This window comes from Zingiber officinale, chromosome 11A (genome assembly GCF_018446385.1).
Source record: "Zingiber officinale cultivar Zhangliang chromosome 11A, Zo_v1.1, whole genome shotgun sequence".
Lineage (NCBI taxonomy): Eukaryota > Viridiplantae > Streptophyta > Magnoliopsida > Zingiberales > Zingiberaceae > Zingiber > Zingiber officinale.
In genome coordinates, this window is record NC_056006.1 from 67,134,733 (window position 1) to 67,149,158 (window position 14,426).

Sequence of the window (14,426 nt, forward strand, 5' to 3'; positions counted from 1 at the left end):
GTGAAAATGTCAATCAGGTTTGACTTGGACTCAACATAGTTAAGTACAATGTAACCTTTAGCTATATGATCCCTTACAAAGTGATGTTTTACTTCTATGTGTTTAGTCCTTGAGTGGTGAATTAGATTTTTGGTTAAGTTAATTGAACTTATATTATCAATTGAGATCTTTATATTTTTATATTATGATTGATAGTCCTTTAAGGTATGCATCATCCATAATAGTTGAGATGCACATTCCCCCATGGTTATGTGCTCTGCTTCAGTAGTGGATAAAGCAACTCAGTGTTGCTTTCTGCTTGACCAACTTACTAGGCACTGACCTAGAAATTGGCAGCTTCCACTTGTGTTTTTTCTATCTAATTTGCACTCAGCATAATCTGAGTCAGAATAGCCAACTAGGTTAAAGTGCTAGTCCTAGGGTACCAAAGTCCTACATTTAGGGTTCTCTTAATGTATCTAAGTATTATTTTAACATTTATTAGGTGTGATTCTTTTGCACAGGATTGGTACCTTACACACATACCTACTGCAAATAGAATATCAGGTCGACTTGTAGTTAGGTATAGTAGACTCCCTATTGTACTTCGATAATATTTTAAGTTTACTGGTTTTCCTTTTAAATCATAATCAATTTTAACATTAGTTGTCATTGGGGTATTTATATTTTTAAAATTTTCCATGCCAAACTTTTTAATTAATTCCTTAGCATATTTTGTTTGAAAAATATATATTCCTTCTTTGGTTTGTTTAATTTGTAAGCCTAAGAAAAAATTAAGTTCTCCTACTAAGCTCATTTCAAATTTACTTTCCATTAATTTAGTAAAATCTTTTAAAAAATTAGTATTGGTTCAACTAAAAATTATATCATCTACATAAATTTGGGCTATAAAGAGGTCTTTTTCTAAAGTTTTTACAAATAAAGTTTGATCTATTTGTCCTTGGTTAAACCTCTTGGATATCAGATAAGTTAAAAGTCGTTCATACCAAGCCCTAAGTGCTTGTTTTAGTCCATATAGGGCTTTCTTTAATCTAAAGACATGGTTTGGGTGGTCCAAGTCCTTAAATTCTGGGGGTTGACTTACATAAACCTCTTCCTTGATGAACCCATTTAAGAATGCAGATTTTACATCCATTTTATATAACTTGAATCATTTATGTGTTGTATAGGCCAACAACATCCTTATAGATTCAAGTCTAGCTACGGGTGCATAGGTTTCATCATAATCTAATCCTTCTACTTGGCTGAACTCTTTTGCTACTAACCTAGCTTTATTTCTTACTATTTCACCCTTGTCATCCAATTTATTTCTAAATACTCATTTAGTGTCAACTATGGATTTATTTAGGGGTTTAGGTACTACTTCCCAGACTTGGTTTCTTTCAAATTGGGCTAACTCCTCCTACATTGCTAATATCTAGTCTGGGTCAGGTAAGGCTTCTTCTATAGTCTTGGGTTCAATTTTAGAAATAAGAGCCATCTGACTTAAGTTTTTCTAGGATGATCTAGTTCTAACTCCTAGGGTTGGGTCTCCCAAAATTTGGTCAGATGGGTGGTTGGAACTTATTCTTGAAGGTCTTATATTAGTGTTAACAATTGGTTCTTATGATTCACTAGATTTAATTTGGAAATTTTCATCATTGTCTATGTTTCTTGTATTAATATTTTCTATATTTTGATTGATATTATCATTTATTGAATTAGATAAGTTATTTTCTTCATCAAAAATCACATTAGTTGTTTCTTCAACTTTTAGGGTATCTTTGTTATATACTCTATAAGCCCTACTGGTTGTGGAGTACCCTAAAAAGATTCCTATTATTAATTTTGATATAAATTTTCTTAAGTAGTCCTTAGTGCTTAGAATGTGGACTTTACATCCAAACACCTTTAAATAATTTAAGTTAGGGATTTTATTATAATATATTCCATATGGAGTTTTATTTTGAAATTTATTGATTAATATTCTATTTTGAATGTAACATGTCGTATTTATTGCTTCGGCCCAGAATTGATTATTTAGGTTGTATTCATTTAACATAGTTCTAGTGGCTTCTTGTAGTGTTCTATTTTTCGTTCTACTAGACCATTTTGTTGGGGGGTTCTAAGACATGAAAATTCATGATTGTAGCCATTTGATTGGCAAAATTCATTAAACCTATGATTGTTAAATTCCCCTCCATGGTCACCTCTATTTTTTTTTTTTAATTTTAGTGTCTTTTTCATTTTCTATTAATTTGTAAAAAGATTTAAATATTTTATAAGTCTCATCTTTTGTTTTCAGAAATTTTATCCAAGTAAATCTTGAGTAATCATCAATTATAACTAAGCAATATTGGTTTTTGCTTAGTGACTTGGCTCTATGTGAATCAAATAGGTCTAAATGTAGGAGCTCAAGTATTAAGTTAGTTCTATTTAGGTTGGTTAACTTGTGGGTTGACTTGGTTTGTTTACCCTGTTGGAAAGCATTACAGATTGTATTTTCTAAATTTTTTAACTTGGGTAAACCTCTAACGAGGCCATTTTGACTCATCTTTGAAATAAGTCTAATATGAGTATGACCCAGTCTTCTGTGCCACAACTTATAGTTTCCTTTTGTCGTGTTAGGAGACACTTTAGTGAGAAAGTTGGTAGGTCAATTATATAGATGTTCTTTTTCCTAATTCTCTTAAGTGTAATTTCAGGATTTTTAACATTTTTAATTAAATACTCAGAGTTTGAAAATGTGACTAAGTACCCAGAGTCACATAATTAACTAATGCTAAGTAAGTTATAATTCAATTGATCAACCAATAAAACTTTTCAAATATAAAATTGGAACTCAGTTTGATAATACCTGTTCTAATTACCTTAAGTGTTCTATCGTTGTCGAATGCAGCTGATCCTAGTTTTTTGAATTTTATCTTGGTGAACTTCAATCGGTCTCCAGTCATGTGTATGGAACATCCCCTATCCAACATCCATTGGTCTAAATCGTTATGTTCCTACACATAAAGTATTAATTTGGATCCAATTTTTAAAGGATTGTAAGATAGGTTTGATTGGGTTCAGTCTCTTATTTTCCATCTCACCCAATGTAGGTTTTCAATCATGTTATTTCTATGAGTGACTATGAGATGGTTGATTGAGTTTTAAGTTTAATTTAATTGCTTAGGACTTATTAAGTTAAGTTATGAATTGGTAAGATTGATTAGATTTAATAAATTTATTGATTAATTTATTTGAATAAGATTTATTAATTTATTTGAATAAGATTTATTAATTGATTAATTTATTAATTTAAGATTAATTTATTAATTTATTAATTAAGATTTATTCATTGATTAATTTATTAATTAAGATTTATTAATTGATTAATTGATTAATTGATTAATTTGAGATTAATTCATTAATTTAAGATTTATTAATTGATTAATTTATAAATTAAGATTAATTGATTAATTTATTAATTGAGATTCTAAATTTTACCTAAGTCCATCCCACCATTTTCTAAATTATCAATCAAGGAACCTTATAGGTTTTTGTGAGATGGTTAATTTTATCTTTAATTTAGATTATCATCTAACGATTGATTTATATTTGAGTTAGACTCAGGTTTTACAATTAGTCAATTAAATATTTATTTCAATGATTGGCTTCCAGGCTATGGTGAGGCACTAGGCCTTCTTGGGTGTAAGATCATCCACCACTTCTAGACAAAGTCTTTCAAAGAAATTGGATATTTAATTTCCTTTCTGAAACTCCTAGGTCTAACTAGTCAAGTGTAAACCAAGCCTAGGTCCTTATCTATCCTAGTCTAAGCATGAATAATGAAAGCAGTAAAGCAAGCATCAAATAAATCTATTTATTGATAAAAATGATTTTTCTAGGTCCTTATCTTCCAGGCTATGGTGAGGCACTAGGCCTTCTTGGGTGTAAGATCATCCACCACTTCTAGACAAAGTCTTTCAAAGAAATTGGATATTTAATTTCCTTTCTGAAACTCCTAGGTCTAACTAGTCAAGTGTAAACCAAGCCTAGGTCCTTATCTATCCTAGTCTAAGCATGAATAATGAAAGCAGTAAAGCAAGTATCAAATAAATCTATTTATTGATAAAAATGATTTTTCTATTGGCTCTCTAAATCATAGCATCGATAGGGTCTATCAAGATAATGGATTTGATCATTGGGGACCCAATATTGACCAAGTTCAACTTGATTAATCAAGTTCGACTTGGGGACCCATGCTTGGACTATTTTCTATTTGTTCTATTTACAAGTGATAAGTAAGATTTGTATTTTTGTTTAGCCTTAAATCCAAGTCTGGATCGGTTGTAAATGGCTCTTTGTTTTCCAAGAATCAGATCAAGATTCTTGGAACCCAACGTGAACCATTCCAACGTGTCCTTAAGTCCTTTAACTGAAGTTTTCAAATTGGAATTTTCTTCCTCAAGTTGTTGGACTTGGGTTAAACTTCCATTTTAAACTGGCTCAGTCAAGGGACTTAGGTTAGTATCCTCCTTAAGGATTGTTACCTCCTTTTGGAGTGACTTGACTCGGAAGTTAGATTTGGCTAACTTACGCATGAGATAATTAACTAAGTTATGCAATTTATCTATCTGATAAATTCTTACAGTGGGGTTAGGCCCTTTGGAAATGGATATTGATCTGTGGCTTCTCTTGGATTCTATTTCTGACTCGCTCTCGGTATCAGATTCGTCGACTTGTTCCCAGGTCATAAGTGCAAGGAAGCTCGTCTGTTCGAGCTCTTCGTCAGAGTCTTCTGAAGAAGACTCATCCCATGTCACCTGCAGTGCTTTCTTCTTCCTTTGTTTCTTCGTTTCCTTTTAGTTCGGATAGTTGGCTTTGATGTGTCTCTTTTTGTTGCAGCTGTAGCAGGTTACTTCAGACTTCACTTTTGGACTTAATTGCACCGTCTTGGACTGAATCACTTTCTTGATGTCTTTCTTGGTGAACCCTTTCTTCTTTTTGTAGAGTTTTCATACAAGGTTGACGAGTTCAGCTGCTATCTCTTCGTCGTCGTCTTCTGAGTCTGGTTCATCTTCGGACTCGGGTTCAGTTATGCGCTTTGCTTTTGATTCCCATGTTCTGCTCGTTCCTGCAATCAAAGCAATACCTTTCTCGGCTAGAGTAGTATTAGTTTGTTCATGAAGCTCGAATTTAGAAAATAATTCGTCTAATTTTATTAATGACAAATCCTTAGACACTTTGTAAGCATCTACCATGGATGCCCACAAGGTGTTCCTCGGAAATGCATTTAATGCATACCTGATGACGTCGCGATTTTCAACCTTCTATCTGATCGCATGGAGTCGTTCAGTAAATCTTGTATGCAAACATGAAGCTGGCTCGCTGACTCACCTTCTTGCATTTTAATATTATATAATTTATTCAAAATTAAGTTTGTTTGCTTACCTTTGTGTCGGATGTGCCCTCGTGTAACTCGATCAAATTTTCCCATAATTCTTTCGCGCTTGAGAATGGGCCGAGTCGATTCAACTCTTCTTTTGTTAGGCCATATTGTAGAGTCTGGGTATCCTTTGCGTCAGCCTCAATCTTTTTTCTTGTTGGAGCATCCCATTGGTCGCATGGGATGAAAACTCCATCTTCGGTGGGATATGCGAATCCCGTCTGGATGATAATCCACATCTTGACTTGCGTCTTGAGGTGGTATTCCATTCGGCTCTTTCAGTAACCAAAATCTTCACCAGTGAAGAGGGGAGGACGTGCAGTGCTATATCCCTCTTGGTAGGCCATTTAAAAATCTATCACAACAAAAAAAATAAGAAAACTTGTTCCAAGACTTGGTCTTGGATTAGTAGTGCAGGATAATAATTTTAAATAAGCGAACTCGAGTGGTGTTGCACCATCTTCGAGAAAAACAAATTTCTAATTGCGATAAAATGATCGGAATAAGGCAATTATACCAACTCTGATTAAATAAAACAAAAAAAATAATATCATGAAAAAAAATTGCTTGAATGGTGGTTTCACTGATTCGAAGTGACCTCGCTCTAATACCAATTGTAAGATCAAAAAGCGCTAGAGGGGGGTGAATAGTGCTCGTGGCTTTCACTTTTGTTTTGAAATAATCGATCAAAGATACACAGCGGAATAATAAAAATCAAACACAAACACCAAGATTTTACTTGGTTCGGAGCTTGTGGCAACTCCTACTCCAAGGCCCGCACCTAAAAGTGCTTTCGATGGGCAATCACTATAGCTTCGTAAAATTACAACTCGAAGTACAATATTAATGCAATAATTAAAAGTATATCAACAAATAAGAAAAGAGAATTTAAGGCTTCCGGTTGTCGAGGTCGAGTTACGGCTTTGTCGAATCGTCCTTTGAGTAGCACACGAAAGAAGGATTGCAAGTTACTGTTGTATTTTTGCCTCTGCTCAAACCAGGCTTAAATAAGCCATTGAGGGTGCCTCCACCCTCTATAGAAGCCGCCTTCAGCAAGGATGCTTATCTCGATTTCTGTAGTGTCGATAATCTCCGATCCCTGCATTGCTTATCCACCCGAAGGCACCTTCAAGCTCCATGGAGGGCGCCCTCCATCCAACGTTCAAGGCGCCTTCCATCTCCTTGGAATGCACCTTCACTCCTTACTGCGTGAGACTGTCATCCAAGGCACCCGAGACGCCTCCAAGCTCCATGGAGGGCGTCTTGGGTACTGTTCATCCGAGACTTCCCTTAGGCAAATTCATTCCTACAAGGCATATTAATCCACAAACAAAGTATACCCTGTAAAACCAAGTTAGCACAATAATATAAGATAAATATAAGTATTTGACAGTCACCGGACTGTCCGGTTCTGACTTTGAGTTTTTCAGAAACCCTAGGTCAAACTGACGCCTACTGTTCCCTTTTCGGGGAATGTGTTCTCACCTACTCCTCTCAGGAGAAGTTACCTATTACTAGATTGATCCTCCAGACCAACTGGACTTTTATTTAGCGTCCGAAGATTCCGGTCTTCATGCTGGACGTTCGCTCCACGACCCGTCCAGACTTCCACCCGATTCGCAACACTAGGATTTCAACTTAGAGTCCCCGACTCTAGGATTTTTCCCAAAGCCCTCGACCCGCCAAGACTTTCCGCCTAGGATTACCACCCCTTAGGACCTAGGGTTATCGTCCCCTAGGATTTTCCATCTGCCTAACCGCAGCTAGGACTTTTGCTTAAGAACACTTAAGACTTTCCTGTAATCTCATTCAAACTCATTAGACTACAAATAACTTTAACTTTGAACCCTTTGCCATTATCAAAACTCAGGTTCGATCATCTGATGCTTCCCACACCAATAATTTATTATAATAAAAAACCAAACATTAATTATTTTAAAGTATTTAGATGTAATGTCTATGTTTTAAATATAAAAGAACATTTAAAAAAATTTACATCAAAAATTAAAAATTAAATCTTTGTAGGGTACTCACTAAATAGTAGAGCCTAACGAATATAGAACAAAAGTACCCTAAGACTTGAGAAAATAATAAATGTAAAATTTGATGAAACCTCTAATCCTAAAGAACCTGACCAAAGTCAAACCCAATTTGAACCAATAGACTGTCAGATCTAACTCTAATCAAGTGGGAGATAGTGAAACCCTAAATCAAATAGAAGAATAAGAAAATGAACCAACTCACCCAGAAGAAAACCAAATAATACAAACTGAGTCTAGAATAATTAGAGTTAGATCAGATCACCTAGTGAACCAAATAATAGGACCCAAATCTAAGGATTTAAACTAGATCAGTTTTTAGAAAACCTAAGTCAAATTGCCTTAATTTCTAAGATTAAACCCAAAACTATTAAAGAATCCTTACTTGACTCAGATTGGATCTTAACTATGCAAGAGGAATTGACCCAATTTGAAAGAAATGAAATCTAGGACTTAGTCCCACTATCCAAAAGCAAAAAAAGCTTATAGAAACAAAGTGGGTTTTTAGGAACAAACTAAACAAAAAAGGAGAAATCAATAGAATAAAGCTAAGTTAGTAGCTAAAGGGTTTAGTCAAGTAGAGAGACTTGACTGTTAGGATCGATGGTTGCGGCTAGAGAGGGGGGGTGTGAATAGCCGACCCCAAAATCTCGTTTCTTTCTACAAATTAGGGTTAGCGCAGCGGAAAATAAAACAATAGAAACAAAGACAAGAAGATCAAACCTCAATGCGATGATGTAACGAGGTTCGGAGATGAAACTCCTACTCCTCGGCGTGTCCGTAAGGTGGACGAAGCCTATCAATCCGTCGGTGGATGAGTCCCCGGAAAACCGGCTAATATAAACTCCTTATGGGTGGAGAAACCTCGCCACAATGTCTTGCAATAGCAAGATGAACAGGAGTACAAGAATACAGCAAGAAACTAAGTACAATACACAAATGTAATAACCCTAGCTTGCCTTCTTGTCGACTGGTTGAAGCAGCAACTTCACGAGACGCCTACAACAGCAGGAACCCAGTCGAAGAAGCTCACACGAAGCTTCGGAACTCAGCAAAGCTCAAGAGCACACCAGCAGCTCAGTAGAAAGAAGAGGAAGAAGAAGATAGAACAGTAGCTCCTCAATCCCTTTTATAACCTGCGAAGAAGACATGGAAGAAATCCTGATCGGTCCACAAGGGTCCTGATCGGTCACAAGACCGATCAGGCCCTTCCCTGATCGGTCATGGAGACCAATCAGGTCCTTCCCTGATCAGTCCCATGACCGATCAGGTCCTTTCCATCCCGAAAGTGATCTCCTTCTGATCGTCTACTGATCGATCATTGATCGGTCTGCTGACCGATCAGATAACACTCAGTAGGCTACTGTTTGGTTACTGATCGGTCACCAGACCGATCCAGATACCCCGTGTATCATTGGATCGATCCACTGATCGATCCAGAGCTTGGTTTTTGCCCAAACCAAGTCCCAAACCTTCCAAACCAACATCCGGTCAATCTTGACCTATTGGTACATCATGCTTAGCATCCGGTCACTCCCTTGACCTGCTAAGACTCCCCACCAAGTGTCTAGTCAATCCCTTTGACCCACTTGGACTTTTCTCTTCGTGTCAAGTATCCGGTCACTCCCTTGACCTACTTGACCTTCTCAACACCAGATGTCCGATCACCCTTGATCCATCTGGATTTTTCCTTGCCCGGCTTCACTCACCAGGACTTTCACCTAGCTTCACTCACTAGGATTTTCACCTGGCTTCACTCACCAGGACTTTTCCGTCTGCCTGGCTTCACTCACCAGGACTTTCGCCTGGCTTCACTCACCAGGACTTTCCCACTTCCTGGCTTCACTCACCAGGACTTATCCATCTGCCTGGCTTCACTCACCAGGACTTTCCACATCCGGTCCAGAGAACGAGCTACCGAGCCCTCTCTGACCACAGTTCAGAGAACGAGCTACCGAGCCCTCTCCGACTTCCATCCGGTCCAGAGAACGAGCTCCCGAGCCCTCTACCGAGCCCTCTCCGACTTCCACTTTTGGTCCAGAGAACGAGCTACAGAGCCCTCTCTGACCTAGTCGGGAGAACGAGCTACCGAGCCCTCTCCGACTTCCACTTGCCAAGTTCTCATACTTGGACTTTTCCCGTGTCAGGTCAACTCACCTCGGGTCAACCAGGTCAACCTAGACCTAAGGTTGCACCAATAATCTCCCATCAAAATACAACTCTTTCATTCTTGTCAAACATCAAAATACAACTCGAGTCAGGTCAACTCGAGTCAGGTCAACCAGGTCAACCTTGACCTAAGGTTGCACCAACAATCTCCCCCTTTTTGATGTTTGACAATACCTTTAAGTTAGGCTAATCAAATAGCCTCAACTTTCCTCATGCCACTAGGTAATGAAACATAAGTTACAACCTTACATTCTCCTTCTAAGAAGGCAACCTCCTTCTTAAATAATGAAGGCCTAACTTAAACCCTTCATTCTCCCCCTATTGGCACACATCAACAAACTCTCCCCCTGAAGAGTAAGTTATAGTTGTTCACAACTTCACTCGTCGTGATCAACAAACTCTCCCACTAACTCCAATGTTCTTCCTTGAACATTCTGTAGACATTCTTCCCCTTTTTGACACACATCAAAAGGAGTGAATCAAGGTCAAGAGTTTCTTCCTAATGAAAGTCTCATACCTTTCATTGAAACCCTTAATTTCCCCCTTGATACTAATGTCAATAGTCAATTTAGTGATAATCCCATATCACTCACGACAACTCCCCCTAAAGGTCAACTCCCCTTGACCAATAGGTAAAACTCCCCCTAAAGGTCAACTCCCCTTGACCAATAGGTAAAACTCCCCCTAAAGGTCAACTCCCCCTTGACCATTGCACCAACAATGTCTTGGAGAGTTTCAACCCTTTAGAAATCCAAAACTCCAACTTCATTGCTGAAATTTCAGAAATTTCAGACAGCACAGTCGAAACTGGCACGCCCTGATCGGTCCCTGGATCGGTCACGGTGACCGATCCAGGCACCCCTGGACCGATCAGAATCCCCTCTGATCGGTCCACAACTCTGATTTCTGATTTCTGATTTCTTCTCCCGAAATTCAGAAACCTCTAGAAAATCACAGAAAATTTCAAAAATTGTAAAATTTTGAGGATACATTCCTCATAACATATACTATCATGGAAAAATAATTTTCTATGAAAATAAGTTCCATTTTCAACTCTTGATACAAAGTTCAAAAGTCTTTGAAATAGCTCAAAGTTAACTTATCTTTGTATCAACTTGTTCAATGATGAATGCTATCACTAGAAAAGCTTCATCAAGGTTTTTCAAATCAATTTTGAAATGATTTTAAACCCTTTAATTTGGGACCACAATCTTAGGGCGAAATGTACATGACTCGTATACAAGCTTTCCCTATGATCCCCCAATTTCGAATTAGGCTCATCTAGGTACAAGAACTATGCACCTTGATCCTAACTCATAATCCTAATATCTCACACACATCTAAGGTGTATCAAACACATCCAAGTCAATTTTGATGTGAGATATGGGTTTAGGTTAGCTTAGGCTAAGTTCTCATGCATTTTCTAAACAACAATTTGATCTCCATATCAAATTGTGTTTTTGTCCTTAAATCAAATTAATTGATTTTAAATGCAAAAGATGATGACATGACATATAATGATATCATAAGTAAAAACATGTGCCGATGTCATGATGTCATGGCATAAAGTGTGAAACTTAAACAAAGCATGACATTTAAACTAACATAAGCATTATCATGACACTTTAAATGATCATAAAATAAGTATGATGTCATGACATGGCATATGGCAAGCAATATATGGCGAATAACACGTACAGGTATAGAAAATACCTAACTCTAGCCTTAGTTGCCATTTTTGATCATTTTGCCATAAAATCCATATTCCTAAGTGTATTAGACCTAAAATCATATACTAAGGATTTTTAGATCACTATGTGCCAATTAGATTGACCCTAGAAAATTCTTCAATTGTGATTGGCACATCCTAAACACCTTAGGAATGATTTTCCATTTCATTTCCAAGGCTTGATTACACCTTGAAAATTCCTAAAGTGTCACCTTTTGCCATGATTAGGTTAACTACCTATTCAAGTAAGGTTGGCACACTCTAACTCATCTAGCGTGATGAAATCACGCTCCTAGGAACCCAATACCTATTGGAGCTCATTGGGTTCACTAAATATTCACTAGGGATGACTTCCCTAGCAACCCTCCTAATGACCCTCCTAGGCTTTAAAGCCTTGGTCATTTGGGACTCATCAAGATCCACTCTAGGGGTGACTCCCCTTGTGACCTTGGTGATGGTCTTCCTAGCCCTAGATTTTGTTCCATAATCGAATGGAACATTATGATAAGTGAGCTTGACCACTTGGGACTTAGGTTTGTGACCCAAACCTTTCTTGTCCTTGGACTTGGGTTTTTGTCCCCTAGACCTTAGAGTCAAATCCTCAAGAGCCTTTTCTAGAGAGTCAAGTCTTGACCTCAAGACTTGATTTTCTTTCTCTAATACCTCAAGCTTTAATTTATCATTTTTCTTTGAGGTATTCCTAGGCATATATCTAGAAGTTTTAGGATTTCTACCTAGGTTCTCCTTAGCCTTAGATGAGTTAATTCTAGGGTTAGCATTTCTAGAATTGTCCTTATCTAGGTTAACATGTTTGGCTCCTAAGCTCATGTATTGATTTCTAAGGTTAACATGTTTATCATTATTGGAAATTGCAATAAGGCTACTAGCATGTGTCTTATTATAATTGCAAAAATGAGCCTTAGAGGGTACCTTAGGGTTTGCCTTAGCTCCCCCTATTGATGTGCTCGATCTCTTGTCCTTGTGAGATTGCCTCCCCCTCGGACATTGGCTCCTATAGTGTCCCTTTCGCTTGCATTGGAAGCACACCACGTGCTCCTTGCCCTTGCGTATCGGGACTCCGGCTTCCTTAACCTTTGGCGCCGGTGGAGTCTTCCTAATCCTCCTTGGACACTTACTCTTGTAGTGCCCAAATTCCCTACACTCAAAGCACATTATGTGTAATTTGCTAGAAATTAAAATGTTTGAGTTACCTAGGTTTGAGGATGGATGAACGCTCTCTTCTTCATCCCTTCCGGAGGTAGAAGCTTCTTCTTCTTGCTCCGAACTTGAAGAAGAACTCTCCTCCACTTCATCCTTAGATGTTGAGTGGCCCTCAACTTCTAATTCGACACTTCCATGATGTGAGCTACTTGGCTCATTTGACTCCTCTTCATGGCTTGATTTGGAGCTCTCCACATGGAACTTCGCCAAGTTGTTCCACAACTCCTTGGCATTGTTGTAACCACCTATCTTACACAAGATATCGTTAGGTAATGAGAATTCAAATATTTTCATTACCTCGTCGTTGACTAGGGATTGGTGGACTTGTTCCTTGGTCCACTCCTTCTTCTCTAGGGTTTCTCCTTTCTTGTCCATCGGAGGCTTGAAACCTAATTGAACACAACTCCAATTTTCAAGGTTAGTCATAAGAAAGTACTTCATTCTTACCTTCCAAAACGCGAAGTCGTTGCGATCGTAGAAGGGTGGAATCGTGACATCTTCTCCAAATAGATCCATCTCTAGCTTGTGCTCCCTCGGGTGTTAATCCGGCGAAGAGCGACCTCGCTTTGATACCACTTGTTAGGATCGATGGTCGCGGCTAGAGAGGGGGGGTGTGAATAGCCGGCCCCAAAATCTCGTTTCTTTCTACAAATTAGGGTTAGCGTAGCGGAAAATAAAACAATAGAAACAAAGACAAGAAGATCAAACCTCAATGCGATGATGTAACGAGGTTCGGAGATGAAACTCCTACTCCTCGGCGTGTCCGTAAGGTGGACGAAGCCTATTAATCCGTCGGTGGATGAGTCCCCGGAAAACCGGCTAATATAAACTCCTTATGGGTGGAGAAACCTCGCCAGAATGTCTTGCAACAGCAAGATGAACAGGAGTACAAGAATACAGCAAGAAACTAAGTATAATACACAAATGTAATAACCCTAGCTTGCCTTCTTGTCGACTGGTTGAAGCAGCAACTTCACGAGACGCCTACAACGGCAGGAACCCAGTCGAAGAAGCTCACACGAAGCTTCGGAACTCAGCAAAGCTCAAGAGCACACCAGCAGCTCAGTAGAAAGAAGAGGAAGAAGAAGATAGAACAGTATCTCCTCAATCCCTTTTATAACCTGCGAAGAAGACACGGAAGAAACTAGCCGTTGCTACGCAACGGCTAGGATGTGGACCGATCAGGCTTCATCCTGATCGGTCACAAGACCGATCAGGCCCTTCCCTGATCGGTCATGGAGACCGATCAGGTCCTTCCTGATCGGTCCCATGACCGATCAGGTCCTTTCCATCCCCTGCAGACCGATCAGATAACACTCAGTAGGCTACTGTTTGGTTACTGATCGGTCATCAGACCGATCCAGATACCCAGTGTATCACTAGATCGATCCACTGATCGATCCAGAGCTTGATTTTTGCCCAAACCAAGTCTCAAACCTTCCAAACCAACATCCGGTCAACCTTGACCTATTGGTACATCATGCTTAGCATCTGGTCACTCCCTTGATCTGCTAAGACTCCCCACCAAGTGTCCGGTCAATCCCTTTGACCCACTTGGACTTTTCTCTTCGTGTCAAGTATCCGGTCACTCCCTTGACCTACTTGACCTTCTCAACACCAGATGTCCGATCACCCTTGATCCATCTGGATTTTTCCTTGCCCGGCTTCACTCACCAGGACTTTCACCTAGCTTCACTCACTAGGATTTTCACCTGGCTTCACTCACCAGGATTTCCAATCTGCCCGGCTTCACTCACCAGGACTTTCGCCTGGCTTCACTCACCAGGACTTTCCCACTGCCTGGCTTCACTCACCAGGACTTATCCGTCTGCTTGGCTTCACTCACCAGGACTTTCCA